Raw genomic sequence first — 17253 nt, forward strand, 5'->3', positions numbered from 1 at the left:
TAACCACTATAAGGTAGTGATCATAGTGCTCATTCACACTTGGAATGAACACTTGAACATACAGGTTAACAAGAACAATGCAAGTTACTTGTATGCCCAACACTCAACCAATGCATAATACACTAAGTATATGCATCTAGGAACAATCCTACAAGGGCACAAGAGTGACAGTACTTAAAAGAAAATGCAAGACATTTAGATAGAAGTACTGATTTAAATAAAGCATAAAAGGTTGCATAAAGCATGGTACAAACCATAAAGCCTACAAATATGCATAAAAACATAACCCTAAAAGCTTACATAAGCAACATGGGTACAAAATACAATATAACAACTTAAACTAAAGAAAAATGCAGAAACACTCCCCTTTAGGTAATATCCTCCCCCTCTGATCAGGCTATCACTCCCCCTTTTTGTCATGGAATAGGCCATACATTCTCTTCTAGCCTCCTCTGAATCTGATCCAATTGAGTTTGGAGTGAGGTAAACTTCATATCCCATCGAGTGCTGTGATGGTGTAGAGTAGATGTGAGTCCGGACATCTTTGTATTCAACTTGTGTACAGAGGATACAATGTGATCAAGTTTTTCATCAAGGGAGAGTACTGAAATGAGAACCACTGTGAGATGCGGAAGTTTCCGTTTTGGCTCTCTTCCGACTATGTCCAATGTTTGTGTTGAATGTACGCATGTTGATTGGACTCAGTTTTGAGTGAGGAGATTCATCTGTCGTTGGATATATTCATTTGAGCTTCAAGATCCTTGAAATGAGATAGCAGAAATGAATACATGTTCGGGACTCAGTTCGTAGAACCGTTTTGCATAGAACATGAAAGATATGAGCACAGATGTCAATTTCTACATCAGAGATTAGGTCATGAAGAAACAAAGCACGTCCGAGGTTCATATACCCAGTGCTTGATAAGGGGTACAAATTGTGAAATATCACAATTGTAAGCACTCTCAGTTTTGGAGGAAGAGAGGAAACACTGACGGAGTTTCCATTGGATGAGAATTCCAAGTCTTGTCCAAGACCCTCCTTAAGAAGTTCCTCATCAGGACAAAGATCATCATAAACCGGTGAGTGTCGAAGCATTGGTCGGTTGATGTGAAGGATCTCTGCCAAATATGCAGGAGAGACTGAAAAACTCTTTTTCCTAACCCAGCACTTAAGTTCATCTTCTTCCACAATCGCGTTGGCATAAAATTCCTTTACCAAATCTTCATACGCGTCATCCAGATCAGAGAGAAGGTAATTCCAATCCTTGTAAGCAAACCATTTCGGAATGTCAGTGTCATGAAGTGATGATTGATCAACAGGTCTTTCTAGTAATGGTGTAGCATTTCGGAAATAATTCTCATGAGACTGAAAGGCAGCATAGGATCTGAACTTGTTGGGATCGAACCCTTCTGATGAAGAACGAGTCCCTTTTGTTTGAGGTGAGTAGTCATCAACATCAATGACATGTTCCTTTCCTTTGGAACTGCCTCCTTTCACAGTTGCTTTCTTGAATGGTGACATTTCCAGTCTGAATCATGAATAAAGGAAAAGAAAGAACACAATCCAACAGACATTATTAGCAGTGGGTTAGTGTCAAATTAGGGATAATGAAGAAACCCTAAAAGCTAGATGGAAATGTCCAGAAAATAACAATGAGGGACAATAATGACCCAAATGTAGCTACACAATAGAGTGGATCGGATTAAAACCACACAAAAATGAGAACATCATACACTCAAGTGACCAAACACAGGTAAGAGAAATATGAATACCAAGAAGAACACAAAACCATGAGGAGAAGGCAAAACAAAGAGTAGAGGACAAAACCCATACCTTTCCTTGAAGATAGATTGAATAGTAACAAGTCGGTGAAAGAATTTGAAGATTACCATAGTGATGATGAATAAGTGAAAGAAAGACCAGAAAATGAATAGACACAGAGAGCAAGACAAGCAAATGAGAACCCCTTTTTGAGAAAAGTGTTGAAAATGAGCTCATTTTGCAGAACACGCGATTTTCGCGACTTAAATGAGTCGCCAACAAGAAGCCAGGTTAAGCCGCCAAAACACTCAAAGACAAAATTTTGAAAAATTTTCTAAGTGTTTTTCGCGACTGGAAGGTCTACCTGTGAGGGAGTCGCGAGTTGAGCCGCGAAAATCTCTGAGTAATTCTCGCGACTGGACCTTCCACTCGCGAACAAGTCGCCAAAAGTGACCCGCGAACTCGCGACTGAGGCCTGCGACTTGACTTACCTGCGAATGAGTCGCCAAAATAGGGCAAAAATGATTTTTTGAAATTTTCAGATTTTAAGAACAAAATACTTTCCAAAAACACCTAAAACACTCAAAAAAAATTTTGTGCTTGACTCAACAAAGATTGAGCATGTGAAAACACATTTCATCAAGTACAATCACACAAATGAATATGACATTTATTGAACATAAACTTGTGTGTTGTGTGTGGATATCAACAATGAGAAAGTCCTTAGTCTAATGTGAAGTTTCAATGATCAATTCAACCAAGGCATACACAATTAGCACTAGATCATATGACCCATCTCAATTATAGAAGTATGCATATATGACCTGCCACAAGACTTGATAACATAAATTGGAGCTTTACATTTGACTCCACTTTCAATCATATCATTTGATCTTTTTGATCATTTTGAGACAATCACCTCTCATTGTGAGAGTGATGTTTGATATTTCACTATGATGAGATAGCTTTTGGCTTTTTGAATAAACATTCACTTTAATCTTTGGTCGCTTTCCCTTTTTCCTAGTCGAATACTAGTATGTGCGACAGGCTTTTGCAGCTCAATATCTCTTTTCATTTGGAGATTTACATTTGGTGAGCTCTTTTTAGCAAAAAAATAAAGAGTGGAAAGATATATAGTCACAAGTCTATGCATGTCTCAAGATCAACATAACCATTCACTAATCATTCATGACAAATTTGAAGATCTATTTACAACAATCACATAGATTTCAAGATTTCTCTCACAGTGATAAGAGTGCAATAAAACAAGCTAAGCTCGAAAATGCACAAAGCCATTAGCACAAAGGTACAAGGCAAAATAAGTTTTGAGACAAAACTCAACAATGTCAATCAAACTTTTTGATTTTCCAATTTTTATGTGATTTTTGGATTTTTGACATATAAGAAGAAAAAGTTTGAACAAAAACAAAAATGACCAAAAGTATGCACAAATAGACAAACAAACAAAATCATGCTATACAAAAAGCCAACAAAGTAGTGTGTGCCCCAACACAAACAAACTAAACACATTATAAATATGTGAAGCACACATCACACAAGAGAGTCAAGGAATTGTACCAACACCAATGGTCTTACGGAGTGATTCAAACCGTAGACCATCGAGAGGTTTAGTGAAGATGTCTGCCTTTTGATTGTCGGTGTGTATGAACTCAAGACACACAACTCTTTCCTCTACCAGATCTCGAATGAAAGGGTAACGTATCTCTATGTGTTTAGATTTTGAATGCTGGACAGGATTCTTGGAAAGATTGATGGCACTGGTGTTGTCACAGAAGACACACATCGTCTCTTGAGGAATTCCACAATCATGAAGTAATTTCTTCATCCAAAGAAGCTGAGTGCAGCAACTTCCAGCGGCGATGTATTCTGCTTCAGCAGTAGATAGAGACACGGAATTTTGTTTCTTGCTCATCCACGAGACAAGATTGTTACCAAGGTAGAAGTAACCTCCTGAAGTAATCTTCCGATCGTCTACACTACCAGCCCAGTCAGCATCTGAATACCCGGCAAGACAAGCATTTGAGTCTTTTGAATACCATAGACTATAGTTTGAAGTTCATTAACATATCGAATGATTCGCTTAACTGCAGTCAGGTGAGATTCCTTTGGATTAGCTTGATATCTGGCACAAACACCAACACTGAATGCAATGTCCGGTCTACTAGCTATAAGATAGAGTAAATTCCCAATGATACTCCTATATAAGGTAGGACTTACTTCTACTCCAGAAGAATCAACATTCAGTTTAGTAGATGAGCTCATGGGAGTGGAGGCATGTTTTTTGGAGTCTAGTCCAAACTTCTTGACAATGTTTCTAGCGTACTTCTCTTGTGAAACAAATATACCCTCCTTCTGTTGTTTGACTTGAAGACCCAAGAAAAATGTGAGTTCCCCCACCATACTCATCTCAAATTCTTTCTTCATCTCCTCAGAAAATTCAATAGCATGATCTTCAATGGTAGCCCCAAACACTATGTCATCAACATAAACTTGTGCCACAAGGAGATAATCTTCATCATTTTTGACAAACAAAGTCCGGTCGGCATATCCCCTTTTGAATCCTCTATCTAGGAGGTAATGTGTAAGCCGATCATACCAAGCTCTAGGTGCTTGTTTTAAGCCATAAAGGGCTTTCTTCAATCTCAACACATGATCAGGAAAGTGAGGATCCTCAAATCCTTTTGGTTGCTCAACAAACACTTCTTCATTCAGGTATTCATTTAGAAATGCACATTTTACATCCATTTGATACAGTTTGAAGTTTATAGTGCATGCAATGAACATGAGAATTCGAATAGATTCAAGTCTTGCCATAGGAGCGAAGGATTCATCAAAGTCTACTCCTTCTACTTGAGTGTATCCTTGAGCTACTAACCGAGATTTATTTCGAATTATCTCTCCATCTTCATCGGTTTTGTTTTTGAAAATCCATTTTGTGCCTATGACATGAACATTTTCAGGCCTTGGAGCAAGTTCCCACACATCATTCCTCACAAACTGATTTAGCTCTTCATGCGTTGACTCAACCCAATTCTCATCTTGAAGAGCCTCTTCTACCCTTTTTGGCTCAAATTGAGCAAGGTAGCAATGATATGTTACATGATTGGCCAACAGGATGTTTCCTTTTCTGAGGCGAAGACCTTCATCTAGAGACCCTATGATGTTGCTTTCCGGATGGTTCTTAATTACTCTTGAAGATGGCTTCTTTGATGTGGAGACTTCATCACTTCGTGCGATGGGAGGATGGACTTCCGGAGGAGTAAGAGGACTTGATGTTTTAGACATCGATCTCGTTTCCATTCTTGGGTTGATGGGAGTTGATTCTTCTTCTGGTGTAGGTTCTTCAACTTTTATATCAAGAGCTTCGACCTCAACATCGGGTTCTTTGGTGCTTGGCCCTTCTCCATCATCAATCATCTCCACCTTAGATAAGGCATCATCAATCTTGACATTGATGGACTCCATCACTGTCTTAGTTCTCTTGTTAAAAACTCTATACGCCCGACTCGTAGTAGAGTACCCAAGAAAAATACCTTCATCACTTCTCGCATCAAACTTCCCAAGATTCTCCCGATCATTTAGGATATAACATTTGCTTCCAAACACCCGGAAATACTTCACTCTAGGCTTCTTTCTATTCCAAATCTCATAGACGGTCTTCTTTGTTCCTACTCGGAAAAATATTCTATTGCCAATGTGACACAAGGCGTTGACAGCTTCTCCCCAAAACTTTTGAGGTATTTGCTTGTTAAGCAACATGACTCTCGCCATTTCCTGAATCACCCGATTCTTTCTCTCTACCACTCCATTTTGTTGTGGAGTTTTGGGGGTTGAAAATTCCCTTTTGATTCCATTCTTTTCACAGAAAGACTCAAATCTTGCATTCTCAAATTCCCTCCCATGATCACTTCTTATTTTGGCAATAGGGACCCCTCTCTCGTTTTGTAGTTTCTTGCACATAATTTCCAACCTCTCACATGCTTCTGATTTTTCTCTAAGAAATTCAACCCTAGTGTATCTTAAGTAATCATCCACAATGACCATAATGTATCTCTTTCCTCCTAGACTTTCAATTCTGGCAGGCCCCATTAGATCAACATGAAGTAACTCCAAACACTGAGAAGTAGCAATCACATTCACCTTGTGATGACTTGCCTTTGTTTGCTTTCCCATTTGGCATGCACCACAGATAGTCTTCTTCACCTTTCCAAACTTAGGAAGTCCCTCAATTGCTTCAAGTTTGGACACTTTAGCTACTTGTTTGAAATTCGCATGCCCAAATCTGTGATGCTAAAGTTCCAACATGTCAACACGAGCACTTCTACACGAAATGGGTGCCGTGGGAACTACTCCATAGCAGTTGTCTGTAGTCCGATTTCCCTCCAAGACCTGAATCCCTTTTTCATTGATGATCAAGCATCCCTTCTTATAGAATTGTACCAGGAAATCATCATCACAAATTTGAGTGATGCTCAGAAGATTTGCCTTCAGTCCTTTTATGTATAACACATCTTTCAACAGAGGTAATCCAGGTATCTCAATAGTCCCTTTGCCTAGGACTTGAGCATGACTTCCATCACCAAAAGTCACATAGTCACCAACCTTTTCTTTGAGTGTCTTAAACAGTGACTTATCCCCTGTCATATGACGAGAACAACCGCTGTCAAGATACCACAAGCATGAATTAAATACCTTCAATGAGGTATGCACAAATAAGCTCACATAAGACAAACATTCTTGACCTTCAAACAAAAACTTATCATCAGTTTTCATGCTTCTGTTAGATTGACCTTTCATTTTCAGACTCTCAATCATCTCACACAACATTCTATTCTTTCTTTTGTATTTCTTAATCAACGATTTAGATTCAGATATGCTACTGTGTAAGATGTGATTCTGATTTTCAAAATATTCCAACATGTGAACAAATATCCTAGCATGTTTCTTAGTTTTTAACAACTCTACAAGTTCATTGTTAAGACACCCTTCAAACATACGCATAGAGTCATTTTCACAAACACTTAAACTACAATTCAACATGGTATTTTCCAAAACAGCTACCAAAACACAGGGGTCTAGGATCGCACTTAGGTAATAAAACCACAACAAGTGCACCCGTTATGATACCAAATGAAAGTTCAAATAGTGTAAAAACACCCTTGAACGATTAGACCCCCAATTTACAAATTAACTAATTCAAGCTTTATGTCAAACAACTAGTGTGTGGAAAATGAACAAAAGCTATAATATAGAATTGGAAATAACTATCTAAGCCAAATTAAAATCACAACCCACAGCAGATAATAAAAGGCAAAGATAAAAGGGAAGGAAGATGCAAACACAAAGACAACACGCGATGTGTTATCGAAGAGGAAACCGAAACCCTCGGCGTAAAACCTCTCCGCCGCCCTCCAAGCGGTAAACCATCCACTAGAAAATGTAGTTGGGATACATGGACAGCAATAGACCCTCCAAACCTAATCTACCCAGTGCACCTAAGCCCTCCAAGTTTCTTGCTCCAACGAGGTTGCGCCGAACCTTTTTCTTTTCTAGCTTCCCGGATTCCGCTACTTGACCATAGCATCAACCAATGTAGATTGGTTCCTTCCTAACTGCTTCTCAGAACACCAAATAGCCCTCTCACAGTAATGAATATGGTGAGAATAAGGTTTTGGTAAAATGCCTCTCAAGGGTTTGACAATGGAGAGGAAGAGAGTTGAGGAATTTGAAGAGACTCTAATGTATAGATTGTAGGTGAATTAATCTTGTTTTACTCTAGGGTTTCTCTCTCAAAATTCTCTCTAGAAGCTCTCTTTCATTTGTGGGTATAAAGGGTATTTATACTGAGGTAAGAGGAGAATGTGAAACGTCAGGTTTTTTAAAACAGGGGTGGCTCGCAGCTTGGTCTCGCGACTTGACTGAGTTGCAAGATCCAGTCGCGAGATAACCGTATGGCCAATTGTCCTGTTTTGTCCTGTAGTGCTCCAGCTAGCATGACTGTTCATCTTCTGGCATGCTTGGCACGTGTGCTGCATCTGGCGGCTTGCAGCCACGAGTCTCTGTTTTCTTGCACACTCTTGAGCAATCAACACTCTATCTCACTCACTACCCTTACAACAAAACCCACCTAAATACAGGGTTACTAAATGCTGAAATACAAGCAAATTTGGTACAGAATAAAGCCAACAAGATGGTTGATTAAATTCAACCTTACATCTTGAATAAAGAGACTAAAATTGAAGTTGATAATGTCTATAGTGATTTAAGGGAATTACCTTTCCATGAATTTCATATTTGATGGGACCATCTAGTTTAGCTCCTAGGGGCGGAGTTAGAAATTTTTGTTTGGGGGGCTGATTTGTGTTACTAATTTGTTGTTTATATAAACTTCCATACACGTATACAAACACATACACACGAAATTTAGTATTTTTCATAGTGAAATCCTTAAAATTAAATGTTTTATAGAGTTAAATTCATCTTTCACCATCTTCTATAGTGAAATCCTTGAAATTTTCATTTTCAATATAAGTTACCAAATTGTCTATCATTGCGAGTAAAATAATTTTTAATTGAACTAATGAAGTGTTCAAACATGAATGACCCAAAATTTTAAGAGATACGAGAACACATTTTACAACAAAAAATGTATTTGAGAAACAATACATTCTCTATAACTACTCTGACCAATTGGACAATTTTCCTTAAGAAAATTATTGAACTAACTCAAATATTTGTGGAGCCAATTAAGTCCTATTTTTGGGGGCTAATTTTTAAAATATTAAATATTTCTATGTAGTATAAAAATATTTTAAAAATTTTTGGCCCCCCAACATGTAGCTCCGCACCTGGCTCCCAATATCATCAATTTTGTCAATGTACTGTTAATATCAGTTACTGTGAATGATAAAAGTGAAGAGTATCCATTCTGCACAACATGGTCACTGTAAAACTGGATTAGCAACTGGCATGTTCAACCATAGTGGAAACCGAAGCATTTTTACGAAAATTATTATCTTATAAAGTCGTTTTTCCCACTGCCCCATAGCTCAAATAGTCAATCAGAACTTCAAAAAATTGTGACACCAGACAAGAATGACAAAACTATTTGGTACCTAATAGGCAAATCACCATTAATGAAAAACAATGGCTCCCAAAAAATATATATATATTTAATGAAAAACCAAATTATCAGTGAACTTGAATGGAATGTAATGATTACAGGGTATAGACATTCAAAGTAGTTTGAAAGTTGACAGTGTAGTTTTTTCTTTTTCTTTTTTATTAATTGGTAATTACACAAACTCTTGATCTTACAGCCTCATTCTTAACCTTGTCCTTACAAGGAGGGGAGATATCATTTGAACTCGACCTCATTAGCGGAAACATTATTTTTTACATAAGGTGTATACTGTATAGCTAAGTAAACATACTTAAATACCAATATTACGTCACCAGATGAAGCAAATCTTGGAAGCCATTTCAAACTGGTGAATATGCATCCTTTGGAGACCATACTACCCACTAGAACGTATGTATCCTCGGAAGCATCTCATAGATACGAGCACGGATATAGGTACAAATACGGTATGGTAACACAACAATTTAAAAAAAAGAAGGATACCGATACAATGGGATATGTATATTAATTAATTATCAAATATATTTTTATATATGGTTAAGCATTTATTTTTCATGTGATATTAAACATATATCAATTTAAGAGAAATAATAAGTGGATTCTGGTTAGCTTAACTGGTAAAGTCTCTAATGGTAGAATAAGAGATTTGGAGTTCATTCCCTACCTATACCAAAAACTGATTGGTGTCTTGGTCTAATGATAAAAAACTATTATCAGGAGTAGATGTCATAAGTTGAAACTCTAAAAAGGAAAAAGAAAAAGAAATAATGAATATTTTAAGTCTATATATTATTAATCAATTTTTTTTTTTTCAAATTAAGAGTAATAATGGATAATAAAGCTAATTCATTACTATTAAAGGGTGTTTAGAAATTAGAATACAAATCAAGGATAAAGATATTTATTAATTTTCAATTAATATATTATTATTCAGAACATGAATGTTTTCTTTGTTTTGTGAAAGGATATTCAATTTCTCTTGTTCTTGTGTCCCAGCTATATATGTCTTGCATTTCTTATTTTTAAAAAATAACACAGCTAGGACACACATGCAGAAGTGTCCAACATGAATACGGCAAATCAAATTTTAAGAATTGTTCAATACCCTCTTTCCTCACTATACAGAACTCACGGACTTCTCTTATAGTTCCTCTTTTTTGCTCATATGTATATTAAATTAGCTGTTTTAACTTTTAAGTTTAACTCCTCTAGAATATGTTTCAGTCCACTATAGTCCACTGACTAAGAAATTCTTCCAAGTTAGCAAAAGAAATGTATGATAACCAAGAAATCAAGCCCAAGTTGCCCACTAACCTATTTAATTACACCCTGCTAAATTATATCAAATATATAAAGAATCCAAGGTAAAATCATTTCTAAGTTAACTGATAAAGTATATCATTTAAAACTTATGGGAAAACACAGGCATTAAACCCAGTGTATTAACACCCCCCCCCCCCCCCAACCCCAACACACACACACACAAATAAATAAATATAAATAAATAAATAAATCTTATTAGCAACATTACTTATCATCGATAAAAAAAAAAGTCTTATTACATAACATTACTTATCATCAATAAAACATGGATTCTACTAACGTATACTCTTAGGGCATACATTAGGAAACCATTTAAGGAAACATTTTATGGAAAAATGAAAAAGTGATTAACTTTTTGACAACTTTTTCAAATTCCCATAAAACAGTTTCCAAAATAGATGATTAATGTATGTCCACCATAAAACAATAACGATCAAATAACAACATAGTTCCCTTTTCTTTCTTTTTTTTTCTTTTTTTTTTTAATTTTAATAAGGAGCATATTTGCATTTGTTAGGTTCTAAAAGTTTAGAACAATTGGCAAATTGTGAACAAGAACTTGTCTAGGTATAGATCATAGAGTCTATAAGGTATATTAGACAACGCTCAAAGTATTACGAGTTAGAATACAAGAACAAGGAAGCTACAGGTTCAAAGAATTCGAAATATGCCAAGGTCGACTAATCAAGAGAAATGCTCAACCGATCGATATACGAATCTGCAGAATTTAATTAAAGCCCAACAGCCCATTAAATCCATCAAGTGATTAGGGTTTCATATCTAATTCACATAATATTTAAAGGAAACTCTAAGACACGTTTTATTATGACTTTGAAGCTTCTCTTTTGAGATCTAAAAGGTTCTGTGCCTTCTTCATTCAAAGTTACTATCGGAAATCAATCTGCATACCATTAGAACCGGTAGATCTAAAGTTGCTGTCTCACTAGTCATCAAAGGTGCTAGAGATCTAAACCTTCAAGGGCGTCTTGGAGCCATAGGCTGGAGGTCTATTTGGGAGATCTAAAGCATAAACTGGAAGTTCATGTGAGAGCAAATCTACATCATAGAAGTCTAAGAGGTTCAGAGCTCAATTTGGTAACTGTAGTTAGATTTAATATGAATTGGTATTCTTCATTGTGAATCTCAATTTGATATAGTGAATTCTCTTGAGATCGCCCCCCCCCCCAAGTTTTTTACCTTGAAACGAGTTGTTTCATTGGTTTTCCTAGGTCATCACATCTTGTGTTATTTAGTTTTCTGTTGTGCATGTTATGTGTGATGAATGTTTAACCTAGATAGGAATAATTAACCTAAGTAATACCTTGGTTAATAAATTAGGTTAAACATATTATGTTTTCTAGGGGTCTAAAACTTAACAGCATTGGCCAAAATTTAAATACCAATTAAATTAACTGGAATGAACCCGAATGTACAAGAATTTTTTCTATGAGGTGGAATATGGGGTTTTCTTGTTCTAGTTTGCTTACCAATTGGTATTTTCCAGTGTTTTGCCTTGAATGAAATGAATCAACAACAATAGTAAAGGCATTCAAATGTCTTTGAAAGTTGACACATTATTATTATTATTATTATTATTATTATTATTATTATTATTTATTTATTTATTATTCTTGTTAGGTTATAGATTGACTACTTCATGTAAAAGATTTCTCCTTTGTACAAATTTTCTATTCGTGACTAACACCATTGCAACCTTTTACTGTTGTAGTTGATTTTTGCTGTAGCTTTACACAAAACACCAATAAGATCTTCAACTATTGATGCCAGAGACTTTGCTTCGTACAGAACCCAAAGGTGCATAAGAGTCACAAGAATATCTCCTTTTGTTTTCAGGACTTATCGATTCAATAGGTGAAGGCTAGGGTTTCAATATGAAAGCCTTAGGTTTTTTGTCTCTACCACCTTAATTATATATAAGTGGGGCTGAATGGACCTTTTAATTAGGCTTTCCAACTAGGTTACACAAACCCACAAATAATAATCACTTAAAATAAAACGTTGTTGGTTAAAACAGAATTCTCGTAACTCAATAGATTGAAAGGTACCGATACTAGTATCGAGCTTCATTTATTCTTGATAGATCAATAGGTATCTAAACCTGCAGTTTCAGCTTTTTTTGAGCAGTCTTGTATCTTCATTTCATACCACTTGATTACGAAAGATGTATTTCTTGAAACACTAAAAACTAAGACTCAAATAAATCTAAAGTGTGTTTTGACTTAGGATATGCCAATACATAAAAATATGACCCTTAAAATTCTTTCTTAAATCGGCAATTATACACATTCAATGGGTCGAATCTATCATCCATGACCTCACTTTTTACTCTATTTTTACACGGTGAAGAGATGCCAATTGAGCTTGAGTTCAATGGTTGTCATGCTAATGTTTATATAAGGTGTACAGGATTAGACTTGTTAGTTCAAGTGGATACCTCTCCATGCACTAAGTGTGTGAGGGTCAAGGGTGCAAGGTTAAGAAGGAGAGGTTGTATATAACATTTCTAACCACGAGGGAGAGAGAGAGAGAGAGAGAGAGAGAGGTGTATTGGAAACATACCAATGCTACCCTACAGCATACCTTGGAATCTTGCCATACCCCTTCAAACTAGTGAATATGCATCCTTTAAAGACTAGCATGCTTGGTTTGGAGGTATTTTAATTTCCATATCTTAACACTCGAATGTCATTACTCTAACCAACCATTACTCAATTATCCTAATTGTAACTTGGAATTTTCCCATGACTCAACGCACCTTCCGTTTGGATTACATTCTCAGTGGAGTTTTCATTTGAAAAACTCAAATTTTGTAACTTTATGTGGGACCTACTCTATTGACTCAATCAAACAACAAACCAGAACAACTCTTTTACTCCCTACTGTAAGTTCTCTCTCCACTTCATTTTTTTCTCTAAAAATTCCTTTCCTCTTTCTCCGTCCCTCTACTCTCTTCCACTCACTCTCTACTCTCTTCCACTCACTCTGCCATTGACAAAACTGATTCCTACAAAGTTTTGTTATTCATTTTTTGCATCTCAGGTAGATCGGTGTCTTCGATTGATCCTTCTTATTCCTGATTCAAAGTCAGGACTCTGAAGGCTAAGATTGGAGAAGCCAACTTAGAACACAACCCAGCCTCCAGGTCTCTCTCTCTCTCTCTCTCCATTTTAAGTTAGGAATTTTGTGGGTATATGGATTATGTTTTGTTCTTTGATAACGGGTTTCCTGTTTATGTGTTAGTTGATTTTAGTTTCCTCATTGATTCCTTGCATGTCCAATCTGATGGGTTCTATTTTCGGTTTAGAAATTAGAGGCTCATTGCTTCTTGAATACGAAGATAGACACGGAGCCAAGAGGTGAGTTGAGCTTCAGTTGGAGATCGAGATCAAGATTGATACCTATAGGGAGACCGGGTATGCTTTCAAATCATTAACACCGAGATCGATAAGGGAGAGGTGCTCATTTTTCAATTCTTGGAATACAAGAGAGAGGGAGGAAGAAATGAGAGCTCTCGGTTTTGGGAAGAGATGAGAAATAAACAAAAGTAAGAGGATGGAAAAAAAAAAGTATGGTAACTACAGTTGGGATAGACCCATTGGTCTGGAGTGAGTGAATGAGTTGGCATGATTAGACAAGACATAGAAGTGGGTCCCACTAAGATGAGTGAAATTACAATAATGCCATGATAACTCAATTTTGATAAGAGCATCCACATCAGTATGTGGAATTTTTTTTTTTTCATTTTGCACATCTAAAACCTATTTTTTCTATTTTACACGCCTATTTTTACAAAACACCCACATCAGTTTGTTTATTATACACATTTATTCAAATAAAATATTCATTTCTTTAACAGTGTCATCTGTCTCATAGACCCAACACAACCCACACATAGTCATCTCTCACAGACCCAAAACGACCCAAACAACCACACAACCACCATCGGAACAATCGAAACCCACACAAGATCGACACCAGCAACCAATCGGAACCCATTGTGCAACAAGATCGACACCAGCAACCAATTGGAACCCACACAACCCAAAGAACAACCCAACAGAAATAGCCCACCACAACAAAAAAATAACTAGCAACCAACAGATCGGCGATGGGAAAAAACCAAGAAAAAACCCAGTAACCAACAGATCGGCGATGGGGAAAAACCAGAAAAAAAAAAAAAAAAAAAAAAAAAAAAAAAAAAAAAAACCTAGCAACCAACAGATCGGCAATGGGGAAAAAACCAAAAAAAAAAAACCCAACAACAGATCGACAATGGGGCTTGGGTCGGCGGCATGGGTCGTCGAGAGAGTTGATCTGATGAAATGAGAGAGAGTTAATCGGTGAGAGTGAGCTGAGAAAGGAAATGAGAAAAAAGAGAGTGAGGTGAGTTAGAGGTAGAGAGAGGAGAGAGAAAAAAAGAATAAAAAAATCATTTACATGGTGAACAGTAACTATGCATATATGCACGGTTACTGTTCATTTACTATATACACGGTTACTGTTCATTTACACAATCATGTTGTATATTTGCACATTTTTACAAAGACTGATATAGGTGTTTTTTGGGTTAGAATGTGCAAAATTGAGGACTTCTTGCATTTTACACATTTTTGCAACCACTAATGTGGTTGCTTTAACTTGGAGGCTATTTTGGTTTTTGTGTTTCCATTAACTATAATTCTATTTCCATCACCCATAACTCAAAAATTGTGGGATTCAAAGAGAGAAACCTTATTTAGATATGTTTTCAAGTTTTGTTTCCATCACTCAATTCTTTGATTTTTGAGTGATGAGTTATGGAAACTTAAATGTGTTTTCTAATTACTAAAACTCAATTTCAATGGTATTTTTGTAATTAAATCCACATACGTGGTCCCATGGTCAGAGCAACACACGTGAGGCGTTGCTTTCTATGGGTCTTTTCAACAGCTCTCTTCACTAATGCAAATCACTCTCATCTCCATTCTAGTACCACCTCAAGCTAAAAGAAGCTCTCCCTACCCTCACCTCCTCACACACTATTTCACTGATATGAGCTCAGCCAACCCACGTCGCTGGGTCACGATCACACTAAAACTAACGTGCCGCTGCATCGATCTTCACTTGAACTCTTCCCTCGTTCTTAGTTTGAGTAACCAATCTGAAAGGTATTTTCTACATTTGACTGCATTTTCCATCTGATTTGTTGGTAATAGTTTCCAAATTTCGCATCTTTTAGATCTATTTTCCAAATGTCGTGATTTGTTTGCTTCTCTGTTTTTATTTTCTTTTATTTTTTTATTTTTTGGTGTTTGGTTTTTCGTTTCTTCGAGTTGAGGGCGTTGAGAAGTTCTTGAGGGAGCATGATTGTGCAGATGTGTGAATGGATTGGTGATTATTCTTCAAATGGGTCTTCAACAGAGTGACCCCATAAGCGGACATGATGGTTCTTCAAATGGGTCTTCTTGGGCTAGTGTTTTCATTAAAACAGTATATGAGAACACAGGAACAGTGTGAGTGTGATTGTGTGAGAGATGGGTCTTGCTATTTTTGTAGACAGGTTTTTTTTTTTTTCTTTTTCTTTTTTGATCTGGTGGTGTATCATAAATAAGTATGGATGGAGATTTGAATTTGGGGTGATGAGCTGCTTTAGGTGGTTAACTTGTGGGGTTTTCAAATGGGTTTTCCAAGTGTAGCCCTGCTGCTGCTTGGAAATTTTTGAAATTGGGTTTCTGCAAATTGGTGTTTTCTATTTTGTTTGAAGTATTATGGATTTATAAAATCGTATTGCTATATGTACGGGTGTTCTACAAATTGTATTGAAGTATGAATTCGTATTGCTATCTGTCAAAGAACACACACATAAAATCCTATTGCTATCGTATTGAAGTATAAAATCGTAGTTTTTAATTTTTTTTTTTTGAAATTGGGTTTCTGCAAGGTCGATTTACATGCAAAGTTGTGCATGTGTGTGTTATTTTTTTGTATTCATCAATGTGGGGTTGCTGGAATGTGTGTATCTATGTTCCCTTTCCATGGGTTTGTCTCCCAAAAACAGAACATTATCTATTTTTAATAATATTGTCTGTCTGTTTGTGTGTTAGGCATGTTAATAATTTTCAGTGATTTAGGCAATCCCATTGATGAAGCGATATCCCCTTGGAGCTATTTGTTTGATGCAGCAAAATTTTCGAGTTCTTCACAGCCATGAATCTCTTCTAGTATAAGGCCACTGTCACTATTATTCTGCAAATCAAGAGATATCAAACGCTTCAAATTACCAATCCCAATTGGAATGCTTCCATTAAATTGGCTATAAGCAAGAGCCAATACTCTCAACTCAGTCAAGTTACCAATAGTTGGCGTAATTTCACCCGTCAACAAGTTATTTCCTATTCTAAGAACTTGCAACTTCTTCAGTAGACCAATCTCTGGAAGAATCTTACTAGAGAGGTAATTTGTATAGAGGAGCAGTATCTGTAGATTTTGAAGCTGCATACGTGAACTTTGGCAGCCCAGAATATGAGCCTGATCATCTGAACATGTCAGTCCATTCCAGCTGCATATGTGAACTTTGGCAGACCAATTCTCAAGAACCCCTGCGGGATCAATGCCGAAAGAACAAAAAGTTAAAGAGAGACCACTTGTGCTGAAGTGAAACATATAATTTGGCTTTCCTTCTTTTTTTTTTTTTTTTTTCTTTTTCTCTAGGCTCTACTTGCTGTGAAGTTTAGAATGGATTTCTACCATAGAACAAAAGATTTTCTGTAGCTGTACAAATTATAAATGAAAAATAAAAATGAAGAAAGATTCCCTATTATGTTCTACTTTTAATTTTGTTTTAGAATCTATTAGAATTATTCCAAAAAATATTTTGTTTGACTATGTAAGAGAAGCGGTCAAAATAACCTCATGCACTGTCAAACAAATAGCCATAAACCCATCATAGATGAAAAATTCCATCTCAATCTAATGAGATAACAGATTGTTCCAAAACAAAAAATCTC

The sequence above is a fragment of the Quercus lobata genome, chromosome 2 (assembly GCF_001633185.2).
Source record: "Quercus lobata isolate SW786 chromosome 2, ValleyOak3.0 Primary Assembly, whole genome shotgun sequence".
NCBI classification, from domain to species: domain Eukaryota; kingdom Viridiplantae; phylum Streptophyta; class Magnoliopsida; order Fagales; family Fagaceae; genus Quercus; species Quercus lobata.